The sequence below is a fragment of the Trachypithecus francoisi genome, unplaced genomic scaffold (assembly GCF_009764315.1).
Source record: "Trachypithecus francoisi isolate TF-2019V2 unplaced genomic scaffold, Tfra_2.0 Lachesis_group4, whole genome shotgun sequence".
NCBI lineage: Eukaryota > Metazoa > Chordata > Mammalia > Primates > Cercopithecidae > Trachypithecus > Trachypithecus francoisi.
In genome coordinates, this window is record NW_022681469.1 from 50,130,157 (window position 1) to 50,146,212 (window position 16,056).

Here is a 16,056-nt window from a genome sequence, read left to right on the forward strand (position 1 = left end):
GTCACCAAGATAAACCACTAACTAGGACATAAAACATATAACAAATATAAAAAAAAATGAATTATACAAAGTATGTTCTCAGGCAGCAATGAAATTAAACTAGAAACCAGTAACAGAAACTAAGATGGGGAATCACCAACTATTTGGAATTAAATAACTTCTAAATAACACCTGGGTTCAATTAGATGTCTCAAGAGGAACCAAAACATATTTTGAACTAAATTAAAATTAAAATACAACTTATAAAATGTATTATCATGCTCTACAGTGTAACGCCTAAAGGAAAATATATAACATTTAGTGCATATAATAGAAAAAAAAGATCTAAAATCAATAATCTAAGTTTCTACGTTAAAGAATAGAAAATAATAATTAATAATGATCAGTTTAACAGAAACAGAAAAATAATTAGAATTAGGGCACTAAACAATAAAACTGAAAGCAAGAAAACAATAGAAAAATCAACAAAAACAAAGACAATTCCGTCTCTGAAAATAACTATTAAATTTATAGTTAGGCTAACTAATTTTTTAAAAAGGAGAAGGTACAAATTATTATATCAGAAATGAAGGAGGGATCATTACAACTGATTCCGTTGATATTAAAATGATAATAAAAATAATACGAATAATCTGTGTCAACAAATTTGGTAATTTAGATAAAACGGACTAATTCCCTGAAGAACACAGACTGCCAAATGCACACAGATGAAATAAATTATCCAAATAACATTCTATTTATTTTAAAACATGAATACTAAAAAGTAGCCTTTGAAAAAAATAATAAATCACCAGACACAGATGATTTCACTGGTGAATTCTGGCAAGCAATTACTGGGAAACAAAGATAACAATCCTCAAGAATCTCTTCCAGAATAAAAGGGAATAATTTCTAACTCATTCTCTGGAAGCAGCATTACACCAACATCCAACCAGATAAATACATTACAAGAAAGGAAAACTATAAACCAATGTCTTCCATAAACATAGCAAAAAAAAATCATTTTAAAAACTCTTCAAATTAAATTCAACAATGTATAACAAAGAATATACCATAAAAAAGTAAGATCCACTTCAGGTATGCAAGCCTGGTCCAACATTTGGGAATCAATCAATACAGTCAAACAGAAAAATCATATGATCATATAAATTCATTCAGGAAAACACTTAACAAAATCCAACATCTATTCACGATAAAAACTTATCACACTAGTTTGTCAAACCAGGAATCAAGGAGACTTTTTCCATTTTATTTAAAAAAATCTGTGTAAAACCTAAAGCTAATATCATACCAAATCATGAGAAACTGGATAGTTTTCCTCTAAGATAAGGAATAAGAAAACGATGCCCTCTTTCTTCACTCCTATTAAATGTAAAGTCAATAAAACAATATTAAAAAATAAATAAGACAACAAGAAAAGAGATCTACAGATTGGAAAGAAAGAAGTAAAACCGTCGTTATTCACAGATAATATGATTGTTTATATACAGAACTGCACAGAATCAACAACAACAACAACAAAAACCCTAAGAGTTAAAAATCAATATATCAAGACTGCAGGATACAGAGATAATACATAAAAGTCTATTGTTTTCTTATGTACCAGCCATGAACAATTGGAATTTGAAATTTAAAAAATACCATTTTAATAGCAACTTAAAAATGATTTTTTTGGTATAAATATGACAAAATAAATGCAGGATCTATACACAGAAAATCTCAAAACACTGATGAATGAACAAAAACTATCTAAATAAATGAAGAGGTATTCCATGGTCATGGACTGAAGATTAAATATTCTCAACATGTCAATTCTTCTGAAATTTATCTATAAATTCAGTGTAATCTTAATTATAATGTGTAAAGAAGCTATTTTATATATATTGACAAATGAATTCTAAAGTTTGTATAGAAAAGTAGAGTTCCTAGAATAGCCAAAATAATTCTGTGGAAGATGAAGAAAGTTGGAAGACTCACAATACCCAATTTTAATAGTTACCACCAGGCTACAGTAATCAAGATAGCATGTCACTGGTGAAAGAAGGGACACATAGAATAATAGATCATGGGAGCCAGATTTCAAATTTTTGGAGTGGGAGTTTACAAATAGGCAAGAGAAAGAAGTATGAGTGATTCATGTAGCAATGGATTAGAGTATAATACCACTGAATGAACTCATGTTTACTTTAATATTGAAACTAAAATTGAAATAGATGGTTCCATGCAGAAATAGTAACACATCTGTGTATACAGATGTTAATATATACATATATCTCCTTGCTCTGCCAATTGAAGTGACCTGGAAAGAATGGCAACCCAGAAACAAGGAGTATACTTAGCACCTAGATCTTGGTTTCTAGTATCATTCTTCCAAAAAGAAACTATGACTCCTTGAAGAAATAGGAGCCATGATTCTACAAGTGATTGTAAAACTGTGAAGGAAATATAGAAGATAATCCTGGACTACTTTGTATCAGCAAAAAGTAAGAAGATGCTAAAAAAACAATCCACAGTGATGAGGCTATGTCAAAGAGACAGTAGTCAACTGAAAGAACTGCTAACCAACACTGAAAATATTAGAGCAACAAAATATACTGTTGATTATAACCCAAAGTTTAAAATAAATATCCATTAGTCTATTCTGATATACTGATATATCATACTGATGTAAATAAGTGACTGATCAAATAAATATGTGAGAAGACACAAATCTTCCATGCGGAAAATTCTAAATAATTTATATAATTCCTCTGCCAATAGGAGATGGAGCATACATCCTCAGTCCTTAAATCTAGGCTGTGTTTGGTGACTTTTTCCAAAAAGTATGTTATGAAAATGAGGGAAAAAATGAAACTAATTTTACCATGAAGATGCCAGATAAACACTACTTTAAACCAAGTCATCAGGGATAACATCAATTGTTATAACTTGTGGAGATCACATGTACCCTTGATATGATGTACTCAGAATAATGCTTTACTCTTTGATCTTCCTCCCAAGAAATGCATTACTCTATTCTAATGATGAAAAAAATATTAAATAAATTGCCACTGAGGGGCATTATGCAAAATACCAAACCAAAAAGCAAGGAAAAGTTGGGAAACTTTCACAACTAAGAAACGGCTTAGAAAACATGGTTACTAACTATAGTTCAGTATTTTGTATGTGATCCTAGAAGAGAAAAAGATATTACAGAAAAAAATTGAGGAAATCTGAATAAAATATGAACTTTAATCATAATAATGTGTCAATAGTGTTGTTTTAATTGTACTGTATTATATGATACATTGTAATATGGTATAAATTTACCATACTATTATGTTAATAATATAGGAAACAGTTTGGCATATATGGGAACCCTGTAATATATTTCTGACAATTGCATAAAACAAAAACAGTTTTAAAATAGACATTTTAAATACATTATTTTACTATTACTGATAAATGAGGTTGAGCACAAACTTCTGGAGAAAGAGGTTATCACCTATCTTATTTTCTCATGGACTGGGTCAAATCAAAATTTTTGGTGCACGGGCATCACACTGAATCATCTCAGTTTAGAATTTTTGTGCTGTATATTTTAACCAAGATGTCTTCATGATGCCAGATAAGTGGTACAGATCTTGGAGTGAACAGCCAATAATGCAGGCTATTAGTCATGAGCTAAGATAGTCACCCACAGAACAGCACTGAAAGAAATGCAAAAGGGAATTTATCAGACAGAAGGAAAATGAACCCACAAGGAAAAACGAATATGCTGGAAAAATAAAGCAAATGAAAAGAATAACACTTCACACATATCAGATTGTATCAAAGGTTATAAAAATGTATCACTGAGTTTAAAATATGTGTGTAAATAAAATGCATATAAATAATAAGGAAAAAGGATTGAGGAGGATAATTGGAGCTAAAGTGTTCTAAGTATTCTGGATTAGCTAGAAAATGCTTAACATTCTAATTTATATTCTATTTATATTTGTGTTTATGTTTTTATATAATACATTATAATATTCTCTTCTTTACATGTCTAAAAATACTATAGTGGTGCCTCTTTTTGATTCTAAATATTAATCATTTGTGTCTTCCTTTTATCTTGATAAATCTGGCTAGATATTTTTCACAAGATTTCAAAAAAAATGAATAAATTTTGGTTTCATTGTCTCTATTACCATCTGTACTCATCTTCATTGGTTTCCACATTTATAAGATTTTTCCCTCTAATTATTTTGAATATAATTTGCTTTCTCTACTCATTTTTTCAAGTACAGCCTCATATCATTGGTTTGAGACATTTCTTCTTTTCTAATATCAATATTTAAAGTTATGGTTATCCCTCTAAGCACTTCTTGAATTGCAACTCAAAAATTTTAATATGATTTGTTTTTATTTTCCTTTCATTTCTAAATGTTATCTAATCTCCTTTGTGATTTTCTTTTTGACCCATAGGTTATTAAGAAGTAAATGAATTAACTATTATTTGGATCATTTCTCTATATATTTATGTTATTGGTGTCTAATTTGCTTCTGTTATAATCAGAGAACATACTCCATATTTTTTCAATACTTTCAAAGATTTTTTTTGGTATTGTTTGCTTGTTTGCTTTTAGAGACAGGGTCTCGCTCTGTCAACCAGCCTGGAGTGCAGTTTGCCAGGAACTCAGCTCACTGCAACCTCCACCTCTGGGGCTCAACTGATTCTCCTACCTCAGTCTCCCGAGTACTCGGGACTACAGGCATGTGCCACTATGCACGGCTGTGTTTTGTTGTTGTTGTTGTTGTTGTTGTTTTTAGAGATGGAGCTGCACCATGTTGTCCAGGCTGGTCTCAAACGTGGGCTCAAGTGATCCACCAGCCTTGGCCTCCAAAGTGTTGAGATTACAGGCGTGAGCCACCAAACCCATTCTGAAATGTTCATCTTTATCTATGGTAATTCTCTCTATTCTGAATTCTATTTTATCAGATATTAATACAACCACCCTAGTTTTCTTATGTTTAGAGTTTATATGGTACGTATTTTTTCATCCTTCAACTTTTAAACTATCTTTTTCTTTATATGATAAGTCCTCACTTAATGTCATATATAGGTTCTTGGAAACTGTAACTTTAAGGAATATGACATAGGAGACTAATATTTTTTCTCATCGATGTTATAATGAAACAATGTTGAATGAAAACATCATTATGAGGATCTGTTGTTAATCATTTCCCTTAAAGTCATAGTTTGCAAGAACGTATCCACAAACTTAATGAGGCCTTACTATATATTTACAATGGGTCTCTTGTACCTAATATGTAGTGAGGCCTTGCCCTTTTTTCCTCCCAGTCTGACAAATTCTGTGTTTTATTTGGAGCATTTAGTACATTTACTGTACATTTAATATAATTAATGATATAGCTGGCTTTCTTCCTACCGTCTTACTAATTATATTCTGTTTAAGTTTTCTGTCCTTTTCTTTTTCTTTTTCTTTATGGGTTTTATAATTAAATTTAATCTCCACTCTTGGTGCAATAGCTGTACCCCTGTGTTAAGGCATTTTTTGAGCATTTAAAATATGCATCTTTAAATTATCAGCCCACCTTCAAATGATATTATACCTCTTCACATACAATAAGAACAGGACAACAATTTCCTCATCATGTCCTTTGTGCTATTATTATAGATTTTACTTCTGTCTGTGTTACAACCTCCACAATGCAGTATTTATTTTCTGTTAGACAATCAATGACCCTATAAAGGAGTATTTTAAGGGAGAAAAATAGTTTGTATTTTACATATTTTTAACTTTTCTTGTTCTCATTTATGTAGACCTAATTTCTGTTCGTTACCATTTTTCATCTTAAAAAAACCTTCCTTTAACAACTCACCCCATGAAATTTCCTGGCAATGAATTACTTCTGCTTTAGATTTTCTGGGAAATGAACAAAGGTTTTATTTCTGTTTCTTGAACTCAGAAATACCTTTGGCTCTTCTTAATATACTCTTCTCTACTCCATGGTCCAGAATGTGCCTTCAGGGATCAATCACCCTGTTTACTCTCCTTTTCATAGAGCTTAGAGTCTGTGCTGCTTGTTACAACATTTCTGAAAAGGTTTTGGTTTGTTTTGTTTTGTTTATAAATGTTTGTCCAGTTTTTTAGTTGTTTCAGATGGAAGTAACAAATCTGATTATATTTCTCCATCATGGCTGGAAGTAGAATTCACTAATTTATATAAAAACATAACGTTGTTAGTAATCAAACAGGAAATGTAAATGTTAAAAATATAATACAGAGATTATGCTGAATTTATAATAAAAAAGACCACTTTTGAAAATGAAAACATTTGTTTAAAAATCACAGTTTTATCCAGGACTACCATGTAAACATTATATAGCAGACAATTTTCCCAAAATGAACTCCTGGGGTGACTTACATAAGCCAGGTAAGGAAAGACATGACTTAGCTGAGGTGATTTCAGGATTCTGAAGCAGCTGAATAAAAGGATATGCTTTCTGACTGTGCCTTCCATTGTAAGTTGGCCAAAATCCATTTTTGAAGTGGGAAAATGAGAATAGCGAACAATGAATAAATAAAATAAAGAGTGATAAGGGTTTATAATTATTGTTCTTCTGTTAGCATCTGGCAAAAAAATTGTCCTCTTCAATCTCATTTATAACTTTTATCAATCCTTCTCTTTTTTTTCCTTGCCACTAAGGAAAGTATATCACTTTAGGACTAACAGTGTCACCTTATCCAGTCACCAGCCTTGTCTCCAGTTTCCTTTTTTCTCTCTCCTTACTCTTTCACCTGGGGGCAGGACAGGGGTTTGTGGAAGTCTGGATGACCACATAGACCTTGTCATCATAGGTCAATAGGTTTAAGTCCTTGATTTGCCTAAGGTAAATGTCAAGCATCAGTTGAGTGTTTAACCTACATGGATGAGTCGATATTAATTTTTCTTTCTTCCAATTAGCTTACAAGCATATTCAAATACATTCTACTACAACCTTTCTTCTCTCTGTCTTCCTCTCCTGAAGTTACCACTGAGAACAACTTTCAAAGGCATGCATGCTACCTGCATGTATTCTCTCTCCACTTCTCCACTCTCAAATCCCTATGGATAGCATTCACTCCTGCTAGTCCCTCCCATTATTTTAAAAGAAGTGATTAGTTACTTCTCATTTTCAATTATAAAGGCCACTTTTCAGTTTAGGTTGTATTTATTCTGAGATGTGTTTGCTATTTTTGTATTGAAGTGTTTTGTTAAGCAAATAACTTTGTATTGTCTTATCCCTGAGTGAAACAACGCCATCAGTTCTTGGTGAATAAAGCATGTATTAACTGATGCAGTTAATCCATAAGAATCCAATAGTTTATCCAATGTAATTTAGAGATACCTTAACATAAACTACAATCCTTTTAAAAAATACAAAAGTCTTGATTTAAAAGAATTTCTAGGTTATACACTCAATTATTATTCAAGTAAACCACTAATTCAATTAAAAGAAACTCTTTCAATGCAGTAAAAATCTCCCAAAGGCTTTTACTATTTCTTCTCTTCTTACTGACTCAGCATACTATTGTTTCATTTTTTGATATAAACACATGAATGAAAAGTACACTGGGATTGCTCTTCTTGAGGATTAGGCTGACACTACAATTATTTGGCTGTCTCCTTTGAAGCAAAGGTAAACACCAATCAAAAATGTTTTTGAAATAATCTTAATGGTAATGTCACAGTTTTGAAAATCACTTTCACAATTATCTACAAAAATAGGCAAAGTCAAGTGAAAGTCAGTAGAAATAAAGGTAATTTTTAATTTTAGAGGGTAAGAGTATTAAATAGTATCTAAAATGAGATTTTAGCATTGATTGTGTCCATAGGGTCTTTGTCAGTGCAAGTAATTGTGATGAAACAAAAGAAAACACCTTTTTAAAATATTCAGCTTTACTATGATAGGTAAGCAATTTGCCAATAACAATGCTAAAATCTATTCTCTGAATTTTTCCCCTGCTATTTGAATATCGAACCTTTTGAAAGTATTTACAGCATGAGTACCAACAATTCAAGGTCAAATGTAAGAGTGACTAAGAAACTTTTGAACATGCCTTATTTACCAAAAAAAAAGTACAAGTATTAAAATTATTCATCATAATCATCTTAATTATTACTGTGCCAGTTATTTTATGGTCACAAGTAGAGTTCTATTCAAAGGGAACTAGTTCTTGTTGTAAGCTTATCATGATCCATTCAGAAACATTTTAATATTATCCATGTAATCCTCTCAAAATTCTCCTATGGTATCTATTAATAACTCCACTGAGAGAGGAGAAAATTGCCTGACTTGCCCGAAGTCAAACATCTAGTATCAGTAGCTTTGAATTCAAATGAGGCTGGTGCAACTTTAGTGTCAATAGGTATACAATATATTCATTTGCTCAATAAATGAGAAATCTGGGGGTTAGCTTGTGTGACAAGAATGGAAAGAATTCACACGTCTCTTCTTTCTCCAATAAGGAGTATTCTGATTCCCTGCTCAAATTCTTGTTTCTTCATTGTGTAGAACTGGGGTGATGACTGACTGGGAAAACTAAGAGGCACAACATTGACTTTATCTTGTTTATTTTGGAAGGACAGAAATCTACTGGTGGGGCTAGTGCCTGTGAGGAGACTGGAGAAGAGAGAAGAGAAAATTTGGCTCAGATTGAGTAGATAAGAAATTTTCCAGGATTTAGACAAGAGAGAAGAAGTTTCAGAGAAGTTTCTATAAAATCCTAAGAGTTAAAGAAATAGGATTGTCATAACTTTCTTTTTATTGTTTGCTCAAGAGAGTAAACATTAAGGGGCACTTAAGATCTAAATGTTTTTACTTTTAGACACAGGCATGAAATGTTATAGAATGCAATGCTGGGTGGATAGTGTGTCATGATGATACTCGAGTTCATTTTAGTTACCGTAGACATTTGTCTAACATTGAGATGGAACTTTACATCTTAAAATGCATTCCCCTTCCTTTATATTACAATCAATGCCTCCAGCAATTAGTTAGGGCATTGAATCTAAAATTATCTAATTCTACAAGCTACCTCTCCGGGGTCTTCTCTGGAAGGCAGGAGACCAACTTTCCTCTTTAGGAAAGGATATTTCTAGCCGTCAAATTGTCCTCCAAGCTTTAGAGACTTTATCTGAAAGGTCAGTTTCTTGGAAACAAATGACAGCAGCCTAGAGAAAAACATGAAATTTCCCTGTCAGCCAAGCTACAGGTAAAGGGGCAGCCCTCTTGGGGGATGTTTGCAGTTCCACTCATTATGGATCAAACAGGAAAATTTGGGGAAATATGTTTTAACCTGTGGTCCAAAGTACAATGGAACATCATCCTTGGAAATTATTTTATTGTGGGGAAATTTACAGTGCTCCAATCTAACCAAAAACTGACTCAGATGATGAAAGTGAGTAGATGAGGTTTTTGGGAAGACCTGGTATGTGATGAATGTTGGGAGTGTTTTATCTAGGCTGGTGAGGTGCTGTCCTACCTTTATTTGCTAACACAGCCTGTTCAAAGCAACATACAAGATCTGCAAGGACTTTGAATATGTGATACATGATTACTTTCTTTGTGCTTGCACTAAGCAGCTTGAGCTACATGTATCTTCATCTGAACTTTGCATATTTGGACACCAACTGGCCTTTCTTCACGGACTCCACTGCAGCAAGCTCACTGAAGGACATTTCACTCTGCAGTAAAAAAGTCATGTTCAAGCAGGCCCACTTCAATGCTATACTAATAAGGCAAAGACAGATATCTTACAAAAGTTGATGTACTTCATCATCCTCTGTGCTGGTGCCCTTTTCAAATAAAAAATTGTCCCCTGTATGCCTATATATTAAGTTTTGGAGGAATACTTCCACTCTTCTCTCCCATCTCTTTGACAGACAAACTTCTTGAACAAGTTGTCCGTTCTCTGTTTTTGCATATCATAAACTATTTACTCTTCAATGTCTTTAATTAATCTTTCATCACGAACACTTTACTGACTTAGCTCTTCCTAATTTCACACGAGTTGTATGCTGCTAAATCAAATTTTATTTTTTATCATCAATCCCTCTTTCTTGTATTGAAAAGGATAAGAACATTTATTCATTCATGTATTTGGTTTGTTCTACTAATATTGTTGAGTGTCTGCCTTCTGCAGACAATATTTTAAGCAAAGAAAATAAAGCAGTTATCAATAAAGACATGGTTCAGGTTCTCATCAAGCATATGTTTTACTGTGTAAGTCAAATACTATACAAATAATCATAAAATTATGTTTAATTAATATCCAAAATAAGTCCTCTTAAGAAAGGAAACTCAAGTGGAGTCTAGCACACATTGAAAGTTGAGACCAAGCATTTCTGAAGAAGTGAGTCTTGAACTGAGATACAAAAATGAGTAGAACTTTATCTAAAGAGGTGAGGGGCTGGGAAAGCTGAGCAAATGCCCTGTGGCAGAGGCATCTTTTCCTGTACACTGACTGTCAGAAACACAGAGAAAGCCAGTGGCATGCTGAAGAAGGGAAACAGTGAAGCTTCATTACAATATATGTTAATATAGGGGGTTTTGGTATGCAAGGACCTTCAGACATCATTTTATTGGTTCCTCAAAACCCCCTGAGAGACACAGGTTAAGTATACTCATCACCCATTTTATACAAGAGGAAGTTGAAACACAGAGAGTTCATAAAGTGAGTTCCTAGAGGGTTCGTAGTGGCAGTGCCCTGATAAGAAGCTTGATTTCTGAAGCCTTGTGAGATTCTTACAGTCAGATCTGTCAAGATAGTCTCCTTTTCCTTCTATATCTCTGATAAGACCTCAGTCTCCTTTACAGACTCTTCTTCATCTGGTCTTTACATGTTGTAGTTCTTCCAAGTTTGATGGTATGTGCTACTCTTTGTTCACTTCCCACTTTCTCCCAGGCTCATCCACTTCCATAATTTCAATTACCCTTCAAAAAATACTGACTCATACATTGAAGCCTTTAGCCTTGACCTCATCTATGACTTACAAAACCTCATAGCCAGCTCCCTATTTGGCATCTCTATTTGTAGAACCACATCTATCTCTCTGTATATAAAATTTAAATAACAATTTCACCCTGAAAAGGGAGATAATTTCAAGTCTCTTATTTCAGTGATTAGCATGATTGTTAGCCACTTATACAAGACAAAAATTTGATTTGTCCCTCTCGGTCACTTCCCGTATCCATTCAAACATAAATTCTCCCTCCACCCTACTCTAAATCTATACTCCATTTTCTTGGGTATAAAAATACTCTCCTAACTAGTTTCTTAAATTAAATATTGTCTTCACTGCAACACTTCTGCATAGTACAAGTGATTATATGAAGACTAATCTATTCATGACATTCTACTGACCTCAAATCTTCAATAGATGCCAATTCTAGTGGGGTCTTTAATGTGACTGACTAGAACTTGCAGAAAATGCCTACTGCCTATCACAGTCTGCATCCCATTCATGCAGGTACCATTCCTCAATTCAGTAACTCACACTCACCATGCTCTTTTCGTGAGCACCACAAAGCCCCACAAAGACTGCTCCTTCTGACTCCTGTATTTCTCTACCCCTCTTTACCCATTTTCTAGAAACTTTTACTTACTCTTTGTATAAATTCCTTAAAGATGCATTTCCAAATGCCCTAAACTAAGTTAGATGCCCCTTGTCATATACTATTCTTACATCCCAAAGCTGCTCTTCACAGTAATCTTGATAATGTTAATAATATAATAAACTGTGTAATTGTGTAATTAGGTTCTTAAAGTCTGTATCTCCAGTTACTACATGAGCTTCATGAGAAAAAGAACCACATTTGCATCTTTCAGAGAATTCCATATTTCCCATAAGACTTCCCATATTTCACAGCAACATCCCCTTATATTGATTTGTGCACCTGACCCCCTTCCCCCATCAAGAATATCTGCTTTCATAGATATCACAGACTTCTTCCCTGCTTGTTGCAGTCTTTTGAGGAAAACCGCAGTTCCTATAGGCTCCTCTGAGGATCTCCAGAAAACTATTGCTTCATAAATATCTGGCCTATGCATATTCCACTTGATTTACTTTGCCCTCTGTATGTGCAGCAAATGGATAGTAGCCTCCCAACCAGTATATCAAATTCGAAATAGATGAGCCAGGATTGAGTGGGCTGAGCTTGTAAGTTGTTCAGCCTATGAGCTCCATAATAACAAGGACTATATTTATTGTAACTTCAGCCCCAACATCTAGTATAGCCCTTGACATTTGATGAGCACTTGTTTTATTATTATTATAAATTTTGAAAACAAAATGAATGGAGAGACAGGCTTTTATTAGTACCTTGGCAACCTCAATCCTATATAACTGGAAAGTCTGTCTCTAAAGGAATACTAGTCAGGACTCATTTCTCCACTGTGGAGTATGCAAATAAATATTTAAACCACCCACTGGGAAAACCTAAAGAAACCCATTTTTATTCTACTTGGGATTAGGGGTTTCTAAAGGAAGGGTAGCATTTCAAATTTGCCCATTGCCCTTAAGAGCTCCCTTTTTTTTTTTTTTTTTTTTTTGAGACGGAGTCTTGCTCTGTCGCCCAGGCTGGAGTGCAGTGGCCGGATCTCAGCTCACTGCAAGCTCCGCCTCCCGGGTTTACTCCATTCTCCTCCCTCAGCCTCCGGAGTAGCTGGGACTACAGGCGCCCGCCACCTCGCCTGGCTAGTTTCTTGTATTTTTAGTAGAGACGGGGTTTCACCGTGTTAGCCAGAATGGTCTCGATCTCCTGATCTGGTGATCCGCCCATCTCAGCCTCCCAAAGTGCTGGGATTACAGGCTTGAGCCACTGCGCCCGGCCAAGAGCTCACTTTTTGCCACAGTCAAAGAGTTATAGACACCTGTAAAGAGCCTCTGACCAAATTCCTCTGACACACAGAATTCCTCCAGACCATCTTTTCTTTGGACAGTAACTCTTATAAGAATTATCGTGCTCGCTTTGGCAGCACAGATACTAAAATTGGAACGATACAGAGAAAATTAGCATGGCCCCTGCGCAAGGATGACACGCAAATTCGTGAAGTATTCCATATTTTTTCCATCAATGATAGACTGGATTAAGAAAATGTGACACATATATACCATGGAATACTATGCAACCATATAAAAGGATGAGTTCATGTCCTTTACAGGGACATGGATGAAGCTGGAAACCATCATTCTCAGCAAATTATTGCAAGAACAAAAAATCAAACACCACATGTTCTCACTCATCGGTGGGAACTGAACAATGAGAACACCTGGACACAGGGTAGGGAACATCACACACTGGGGTCTGTTGTGGGGTGGGGGGAGGTGGGAGGGATAGCATTAGGAGAAATACCTAATGTAAATGATGAGTTAATGGGTGCAGCACACCAACATGGCACATGTATACATATGTAACAAACCTGCACATTATGCACATGCACCCTAGAACTTAAAGTATAATAATTAAAAAAACCTCTTTTTATTTATAAATTTTTTTAAAAAGAATTATCCATTTATTTCCTTGATGGTATTTGTGTTTTTCCTGTTATTTATTCTCCTTGGAATTCAATTTAAGTTTCTCAACAAAATGTTAATTCTGTCATCCTTACCTTATCAACATATACAATAGTCCACATGTACACTCTCTCCCTGTTGCAGCCTCTCCAGCCCAGACTCCTCTCTGGAAAACCACATCTCCAGAAGTGGAGGTCTGACAATATTAATTTATATGCAACTGCTTTTCACAAAGGTTTCAAGAACAGAGTTATTTGTGTTATGACTATTTCAGTAGTGCTTAGGTAAAATCTTAGAAATAACATTGGCTTGAGTATAACAATGTGAAGGAAGGTGGAAGTAGAAAAACAAAACTATTAAAACCTGGAAAGACTTGTTGGATGACAGAGTTGAAATTAAGCACTTGTCCAGTAAGCAGTGATCTAAAACTTCCAGAATTTCTCCCCCAAAGTAAGAGAACATGAACTTGAAATTTATGAGCAAAACTATGATGAGATGAAGGAGGAATGAGAGGACAACTGTCATTTGATTAAACAGTTTGTCTGAAGAATCCATGGCACAGAAAACAGCTGCAATGAAGAGTTGCCTTGGGAATAGGGTGCTAATTTAGAGTGTGGCATGTTCCACGAGAAATGATAGGATTGGTACTGAAGGAATCATAATAAGCAGCTCCTTGGAGAACATACAATTTAAGAAAACGTTACATTCTGTAAGTGCCTCCTACCCCCACTCCTCATTAATCACTCTAACCTTCCCGTCACTGTGTTAATAGCCACCAATTCTATGTCACACATGCTCACAACAGAGTGTCACACTTTGTCTCATCAGGATAATTCAGAAGAATATTAAATGATTACCAAATACATTTTTAGTGTGTAGAAAGACAAAAGAAGACAACTTTTTTGATAACTGTTATCTAATAATTTAGCTTTCTTCTCTTAAAATTGAAAAAGGGATAACTACTGTTACAAAATATTCTGTTTCTTTACAGTAATATCCAGCCCACAGGAAAAAGATTCTAATTAGGGGAGAGAAATTTTTTTTTTTTTTTTTTTTTTTTTTGCCTTAGCAGGTACAGCATACTAGGTACTTCTGTATTAATTAGATTTTTATTCTATTATCTTTATATCCCCAAGGTGCACAACTGCCAGCACTGTTTCAGATTATACATGCCTTAAGAGCAGGAGGAGTATTGGCACAAATAAAATAACAATGCCTTGAATGAATTTTCAGGGGACAAGGGCCAATATTTCTGTATCAGAATAGATCCTAAAATATTTTATTAAAACCAAATAAAAGAAGTAAATTATACCATTTACAAGTTTATTGCTTTCACTCACTGCTCCTCATTACTTACCCATTACCTACCTGCCACACATTGTTTCTTATATATCCAGTCTTGTAATTGGATTGGCTAGTGACAAATACTGATCAAAATTATTATAAACTCACCCATCTACTGCTCAGCACTTGAGTTCAGCTCCAGAATTGTGTTTTGTTTGGACTTATTTTCTTTTGAAATTCAATGGTAAAACACAGGTTTCACTCTTTTTGGTCCCAGTTGATGTGTGTGTGTGTATACACATGTGCACACACACATACACACACACACACACGGTCCAGGTAGGGTAGAGTGAAATGTTGAAAGATAAGTTTAGAATATTTCACTGTGGAGTTTTTCAAAGTAATCACTGAATGGAAGACAGAGTTCTTAAGCAGATTTTGGCAGCCTGATACACTAGAATAGGGCTGTAGCCTAGGATACATTCAGCCACACTTAAGAGCTCAGATTATGGGGAAGTTCCATGGCTCATTAGTTGAATCATTCAATTTAGAACGCACTGATGACAGGAGTTAAGCATTTCTATATAATTCTGCTATCTCATAATGTACATTCCCTCCCCCCCCGCCAAAAGTTGTTAACCTATTACTATACATTGCTCTGAAGGTGTGGGAATGGTAATCTTTGCTAGGGCATAAGCATTTAATTATTCAGATACGAAAGTCAAATTCTTCATCACATTCTTTTAGAAGATCTGTAAATTAAATGGCTAAAATTGAACTCTTTTGTTAATCTATTGTAAACAAAATAATAATTTATAGACAAATGTATGACTAAAAATATAAATTAAAGCAAAGAGAGGAAATGTCTTATTTAATTTCGCTCATTTAATTGACTTTGATTTTCTTCCTATCATGAGAGTAAATATGAAACATCACTAATAGTAACCCTATAATAGCAAATAACTCCCACAATTAAAAATCCTACTTGTGTCATTTCAAATTTAGAACTAATGGAACTTAGTTCTGAAGGTTAACTTTAAAACAGAATACATTTTACTTAAATGTCTGAGCACTTTGTGATCATCTTCAGAAAAAACTTCTAAATACATTTTTGTTATTTTCTATAATTTAAACTCATTCTGAAATGACTCATTTTTGCTGTTTTATTGAATAGATTCATGGAAGTTGTTGATTGCAGCAACATTTGTCATCGTTTCAGGTTGCTCT

At 34.1% G+C, this 16,056-nt stretch overlaps 1 non-coding gene across 1 annotated transcript; it reads left to right on the forward strand.

Moving 5' to 3' along the window:
- The first annotated feature begins 12,991 nt into the window (after positions 1-12,991).
- On the forward strand, positions 12,992-13,098 carry LOC117073946. The gene has a single exon (XR_004433474.1). It is a non-coding gene; the product is annotated as a U6 spliceosomal RNA (small nuclear RNA).
- The last annotated feature ends 2,958 nt before the right edge of the window (positions 13,099-16,056 follow it).